Source organism: Rhipicephalus sanguineus, chromosome 9 (assembly GCF_013339695.2).
Source record: "Rhipicephalus sanguineus isolate Rsan-2018 chromosome 9, BIME_Rsan_1.4, whole genome shotgun sequence".
Taxonomy (NCBI): domain Eukaryota; kingdom Metazoa; phylum Arthropoda; class Arachnida; order Ixodida; family Ixodidae; genus Rhipicephalus; species Rhipicephalus sanguineus.
This window is the reverse complement of record NC_051184.2, coordinates 56796364-56804233: the sequence shown is the minus strand read 5'-3', so window position 1 is coordinate 56804233 and position 7870 is coordinate 56796364.

The window sequence follows — 7870 nt, the reverse complement described above, 5'->3', positions numbered from 1 at the left end:
AGTACGTGCTATTGTTAATGCACCTGCCCCTACAGATTGTAAATCCCTACATTCATTTGTTGATCTCGCTGGCTATTACTCAAAGTTCATTCCTCATTATGCTGACGTTGTTGAACCACTGCGCTCCATGTTGCGCAAAGGCCGAACATTTAATTCGTCGCATGAAGCCAATTCGGCATTCAACAATATCAAAGAAGTGCTGGCTGAAAACCCAGTCATTCAACTCTTTCACGAGAAGCTTCCGATAGTCATAACGACTGATGCTTCCCACATAGGTTTGGGTGCTGTGCAGGGTTGCCACTGACTTTCGAGTAAATGTCACCAAACAACGAGGAGAAAGTCGCCAAAAGTCGCCATTTTTTTAGAAATTTCGCCAGAAAAGTCGCCATTCTAGATGTGTGCAGCATATCCTAGTAATAGGAATTTTCAGTGATGTATAGCCCCGTACAATACAGTGCCATTCAAAGCCCTTAAAGTATCTTGACATTTCTCAATGCCAGGCGCATCGCCCCTTCACAATGGGAGTGCTTGGTGCACCTGGTTCTCCGACTAGCCGCAAGATGTGCGCGGAGGCGCAAGTATGAAAGGATAAAACGCTCATGATATCCTTCCATCCCTGTCCGCTCGTTTCAAAGGTAAAAGTGTGGTAAACCTTGGGCGAAAGCCGCGAAGGCGTTGTTTGTAGACAGCTTTACATCCCCTCATATGAAAAAAAAACAGGATTAACAGGTTTATTTAAAGTAGTAAGACAGAATTCTTACAGGTATCGTTCATTAGTGAGTCTTGTACCTTTCAGTGTGAACTAATATGATACCGGACGCCACTGTCCTTTTCATATATAATCACTGATATCTACCCGCGTCAATCCAGTGCGTTATAATTAAACAGGTAGACATTGTGAAATGGTATATAGCAATTGTTTTCATTGCACACGCTCACCGAGAACAGTAGAAAATGCCTGAATAAATAATTTTTTATTGCACGAACACCCGCGTATCCGCCCATCTTCGCTATACGAGCTCGATTAGGGGATACTGCAGCGGTGAATAGGTCGCGAAGCTATTCAGAATAGTTGGAGCTTTGGCGGAACAAATGGCCGGAACACACGACCAACCCGTCATCTAGCCCCTTCGCCCCTTCAGAAGCGAAACTTTAGCGAAGCTCTGAAGCATATAGATGAATCTAGATGAATTGAGTTAGAAGCATCTAGATGAATTGGGGAGATAAACACGAGTTACAGGACGGACATACAGAACGGCGCGTAATGTGCACCTCAAAACTCAGAAAAAATACAGAGAATAGTGCCGCTCATTCGTTGGCAAGGCACTGAGCTTAGGATGCATAACTCAGTGGAGACCTAAGCTGAAAATCGCCAAAAATTCGCCATGTCGCCATTCATTATTTTAGGTCGCCACGGGCCTCTCAAATTCGCCAATTTGGCGAAAAGTAGCCACCATTGGCAACCCTGGTGCCTTGTTTCAACAACGCAAAGGTGATCAGTTAATTACAATTGCTTTTGCTTAGAGAACCTTGTCACCTGCTGAACGCAGATATTCTACCGGTGACCATGAAGCCCTAGCATGCCTCTTTGCTTGCGAGAAATGGCATGTATACCTCTGGGGTAGACATTTTACGTTGCGCACTGATCATCAAGCACTTACTACATTACTTTCTGCTGGATCAGAGGGCCGACGCCCATTACGCATTTCACGCTGGTGCGCCAGACCTTTGTACTACAACTTCACTGTACAGTACTGCAAAGGATCAAATAATGTTGTAGCAGATGCACTTTCTCGTTTGCCTTTGCAATTTCCAGTCTCTCCAGACTTGGAACAAGAGATAATATCACTTGTCACTCCATGCATAAGTAAAGCTGATTTACAGGCAGCAACAGCTTAGGATACTACTTTGCAACAAGTAATTCCATACATTGCTAACGGATGGCCAGAAAAGAGATCTCTTCAACTAGAACTACTGCCCTACTTTGCAATCAGAAATGAGCTGTCCCATGTAGACAACTTAGTTTTCCGCGCAGATAGAGTAAGTATTCCTGCTTCACTCTGCAATAAACTCGTGCAGCTGGCTCACGAAAGTCACCCTGGAATTGTCAGGACTAAGCAGCGACTTAGAGAAAGATACTAGTGGCCTGGCTTAGATAGCCAAGTTGAGCGTGCAGTTCGCGACTGTGTCATATGCCAAACAGCAGATAAATCTGCTAAACCAGTTTTTGCACCCTTACAGCCTGTCCCATGGCCAGACAAACCTTGGGAAAAGCTAGGCACGGACATTGTCGGTCCACTCGAACGTGCTCCTTTCGACTGCAGATTTTCAGTTACATTAGTTGACTACCATTCTAAGTGGCCTGAGGTTTGCTTTACCCATGCAGTCGCTTCAGAAGCAGTAATTACATTTCTGTCAGCACTTTTCAGTAGGGAAGGTTTTCCAGAAGCAATCGTCACGGACAACGGTCCTCAATTTAAATCTCAAATATTTGAGAAGTTCCTCTCCGATAGAGGCATACATCACCTTTGCTCTTCGAACTACTATCCGCAATCTAACGGTCACGTTGAACGCTTCAACCGCGTTTAGAAAGAGCAAATTCAGCTCGCTCAACTTGAATGCCGCCCATTGAAACAAGCTGTAACAGAGTACTTGGCACGTATCGCTTTACGCCTCAAGCTACTACAGGCTTGTCGCCTGCACAACTTCTGCATAACCGCCAACCGCGTTCTGGAATTGACATTGCAGGGTTACACCCAAACTCTTCCGTTCCTTCGCCCAGTTTGGATCCTGTGAGAACACGAGTGTTCAACAGGCAACTAAGCAACGCATTGGTTCTAAGCGTGGAGCAAAATTTCCTAAGCTACAGGTGGGCCTCAGAGTTAAAGTTCGTCTGCCAGGGAAGCAGAATGAATACAGAGTCCTCAGTCCTTAGTCAAACTGGATTCAATTCCTTTCGCCTTAGTGATGTCTAACATCGTCTGGAACAATCGTCTCAACAACGTTTGGAATGCATCAAAGCTGGTAGTTGTTCATGCTGAGCAGAATGCAACTCCACAGCAGAATTCATGTCCTCCACCTGACACATCGTCCATGCATCAACATAATTCCTCCCCACCTCCATGTTCCTCTGCAGCTCCACAGTTAGTGCGACTTCCACTAACCACCTTGCGGGCACCTTCACAACAATCGGCTGATGTTCCCAGCCCCAAAGCACCACTTCTCGAAGGGGGGATAGATATGTCGACTAATATGCCGACTACGGAAAATCTTGAAACTTTGCCGCGTTTGCTCTCCGATGAGCGTGTAGGTGAGCCCCAAGGCTCAAATTCTTCTACTAACCGTCCCCTTCGTCCCAAACGGCACCGAAGAAAGCCGACACGGTACAAGGACTACGTTCCTTGATATATTTTCTTCATAATACTCCTGTTCACATGCTTATATATTACTTTATATACTACTTTCATATATTACTTACTGCATAATCCTGTTTTTGGGGAACATATAATGGTGACTGACACTAAGTTCCTAATTACTACTGATACTAGTTCATAAATGGGTTCATGCAATAAAAATAAAAATCCATTACATCAAGTTTAGTCAAACTACGTCAACTCTGGTCACATAAATATTGTCCTAATAAAGAATACATTCCTACATGTGATAACTATTGCATAATGCTGTTACTTATTTTTGATCATTTTCTTACAAGATGTTCAAGGATTGTGTGCCAACGTGTTACTTCATACAAACTTTTCATTGCCTTACCACTGTATAATGTCATATACAGAGTACAACTCCCTTCCTTTTTAGGGGTAGATGATGTGGTGTCGCGCCTTACCAGTTTCGATTTCGATTGTGTGATTCAGAGCGCCACACAACGGGCATTTCATGTAGGAACTCGTATGACCAAATCTCTTTGTTAATAAACTTTAGTCCCATCCCCGTTTCCGGCCTGTCTTGACGCAACTGCGGGCGCTCCGGCGCTGAGCCGCCCTTCTTGGCCCGCCGGACGGTACTTCCGGCGGCGACACTACAATGTCCTAGGTATTCCTTACATTCATTTCATTTCTCACAGGCTAAAGAAAGTGGAAAGTAGATACAGCGTTAATGTTGTTTTTACGACTGTCAGTAAGCTAGGTAAGATTTGTGCACTGTGCAGAGAAAGAATGAGCGAGTAATAGACAAGATGCGGAATAACATTTGTTTCGTAAAACACACCAACAAATTCACTGATTGCGGTACAGGTGTGGTTTATAAGGTTCGCTTTAGCTACAACTGCTTGTACGTAGGACAGACGGGCCGCTGTGTTAACCAGAGATTATTAGAACATAAAATAGTATTGTTAAGCGGAGGCTCACCTTCTAATCTATCTTTACAGTGTCGAGAGTGGACGTTCACAGCAAAATTCGATAAATACGCAGTTTTGCACAGGCATATGAATGAAGAAACGCATCTAATGATCGAGGCATGGCATATCGATAATAGTGGTAGTGCATGCCGTCTAACCGTCTATAAACTTGCATAAAGAATAAATCAAGTGCCTTAATAGTTATCTTTCACGTATACCCCCACACGTGCCGGATTGATAAGTTCGTCTATTGCATCAGCATGCGCCGATAAGTTTTCATGCCTTCTTTTTTTTTCCGCCATTGTGTGCCTTTGCAGCTGTTAGTTGGCATTTGTGGTGTCTTGACTTCTTTCTTGCGTCCGTGTTTGCATGTCCTGTCTTTTAGAGTGAAAACCATGTTGTGCATCAGCCTGGTAACAGCAGCATTTAACACACAGTGCGTGTTAAACTGTTCCTGAAACACTTTTCCAAGTAATCATATAATGGCTTATCAGTTTATTGCCTCATGAATCTATTGCCGCGATTTTTTTTCAAACCAGTAAAGAATGAGAATGAGCGGAGTTACAGATGACACGGTACTAAAAAGAAGTTAGCAACCTCGAGGTACAATGACAATAATGACGTCTGTGCAGGCTAGATGAGTCTTTCAGTGATGTACCAATATAGGGCACAGGCTGTGATACAACCTAAGAGTCACTGCTGCAGGAAGTGGTACCGCTGTGATTTGCTTGTTTTAGGATAAGTTGTATACTGCTGGAAAAGTGGCCGGCTTGTTTTAATGCTTTCATGTTAGCAAGCCTTAAAACATCACTGCAGATCATTGTGTACACTTACAAAGTACCACCCGAGCAGTAAAGATTGCGTAGGATTGCCAGACACTCCACTCTGATTACTGCAGTAAATTATTTCTTCTGGCAACAATCACCAAGAGGCAACCTAAGTTTGAAGACCTTTATCATATTAGTAAATTTTGTAGTAACGGGTCGGTTTCGCCAAAAAAAGCTACTGTAAGGTGCATGAATGCTGCAAAGTTTCGACACTGATAAAATTGACAAGCAAGAAAATCTTAGTCGAAGATCTATAGGATATAAAGCATGACCGCTCAAGTTTTTCGTGTATACAAAGATTGTGATAACCGCCAGCCACATGTGCCTGAATGCACAGCCATCCAATAAAGTATCGCAACACTTACATAAATATGGAGATGCCTCAGCTTAATGTGAAAATATAGCCATTTCCTGGTAAGGATACAGCTGTATATTTTATGCATGTTATAGTGCAGCCACACCATGCACATTTAGAATTCTGAAATGTAGAGCGTGTAACAACCATAATCAGATGCCTTCTAAAGATGAAAATCGCACATGTGAAAAGAAAGTAGTGAAAAGACGTGTAGAACTTAAATAAATGTAATTTTTCCCTTTTTTGTGCTTACTAATGTGGGCTGATTCTACGTTTTTTTTTTTAATGTTGCATGAAGCTTTAAAGGATACTCTGCTCATGAAAAAGTTGTTATAAGAGGTCATGAACTACCCGTCAGGCTTGGTGAAAAAATGTAGTCTTGGCGAGAAAACATAGTCAACGAGAGTTGGGAAGTTGGCAGATTGTTAGAAACAACTGGTTGCAGCGTGAACTTGACACAAAAACAAAAGAAGGCACGAACAAGCGCTGAGTCCTCTTTTGTCCTTATGTTGAGTTCGCACTGTTTCTTCGTTCAGAAAACACATCCTGCGGAAAGCAGACACCACTATGAAAAGCTCAGCCAAGCCTTGCAGTCATGCGCAAGAAAGAGATTAGAAGTGGAGCGTGAAGTTGCCATTTTCACAGGCACCCTCTTTTCATACAAGGGGCTGTGCTCACTTTCTTCTCAGTTGTCGGCACCTGCTGTTTGACGTTGAACAACACATAGCAGGCCAATATCCCACATAAATAAAGAGCGGCATTTGGATAAGATGCGTTTCTTGCCACAGGGTGCTGCCACACGCTTGCTCTGTGCTCTATAGTAGTCACACTCATGAACAGGAATAATGACAGCAGAGAGCAATCGTGTTTCATCACGCATGCTCAAGCTCATGACGTGAATTCTTTCCTCTATGCCATCCCTCCATGTGTACCTTCGGGCAAGCTCGTCGAGATGAGAGAAGAGGGGAAGCACTGAAAGCGTTTGACAAATCCCTGTAACTGTATTCGTTCTTGACGAATTGAAGAAATTTTTGCGGCAATAGATTCGCGAGGCCCGATACTGAGGTCATTCGATGATTACTTGGAAAAGTGGTTGAGGAGCCCCTTAAAGAATGACGTAGTGGAACACTGTAAATTGTAATGGTAACTGCCCACTTTCTTGCAACTGTGCAAGCTGCTTTACACCAGAATGGTATGTGCTTTGAGCAAGTTTCTAAAGGAAGTGATATCAACCGTTGCAGTCAATGTTTTTTGAAATGTGTTGCATTTATAGGTAAACCATTGTGATTAAAGTGTGTATGTGTGCATGCTATTACCAGTCAGCACAGTTCTAATCACAGTTGTACGTGGCCTGTTTAAACCAGGTGGTGTCTTGGCTAGGACAAAACCTAGGGAAACGACAGCTGTAATAATAGTGCAGCTGGTCTACCAGAAATACGGCAACTGGGTGCTTGTGCCAGTCAAAATTTTGCAGGTAGTCAGATTCGAACGCAACAATATCTGGCAATGCAGAATTTACAGCACCACGCTTAAGAGCTTGCAATGCAGAGAAGTGGCCATTTTCAGCTTAATGTTCTGCTTTGCGTTGGCTGATGCAGCAAATGAGTTTAGAATTCTACACACACCAGACAAATGGGACATTTGTCAGCAGCGCCCAAGGTCACGGGGAATAAATAAACTTTGCACAAAGTTCCATTCTGCACTGTCCTATGTGTTGTCTTGCCTATACGAATTGATGGTAGGACTGCATTACACCAAACGTGCTGCAATTATGCCTGTGCCCCGTGCTGGCGAAGAAGGCACACTTGCAGCGAAGAGAGGTACGTAATTAAAATGGTACAATTAGCGCTAGACATTTGCACTGAGCCCCGTGTAATGTATTGGAAACGTGAAGCGTATCATGGCATATCAAAGGGCAGAGAACAACACGGAAATGTACAAAACAGCAACTCTATTACATTGAAGCCTCCCTACAGTAAAATAGCTGCACCAATCAGAAGCTGCAGTAACATAATTGCGCCAAATCAAGTTTCGGGATTGAGGCCGTAGCATCACGTAAATAATGAATTGTTGAATGCAGTTCTACCTCGACTACAACCGAGCTCGAGCTAAGCACTTGTACTGTGGTGTAATCATATACTGCGACTGGCCGATGCTCACACAGGGTGCAAATTCATAAAGGTAGAGTTGGAAGGCGAACGGCACACAAACATAGCACACCAGGCAGAAGGCCTGGCCCGCTTAGCTCATTTGCTCTGTCGCGCGGTAGAAAACACCGCAGGACAGCGAATGCAAAAACTTACCTTGGCGTGAGTTCACACCGGCGCGTTCTCTGCT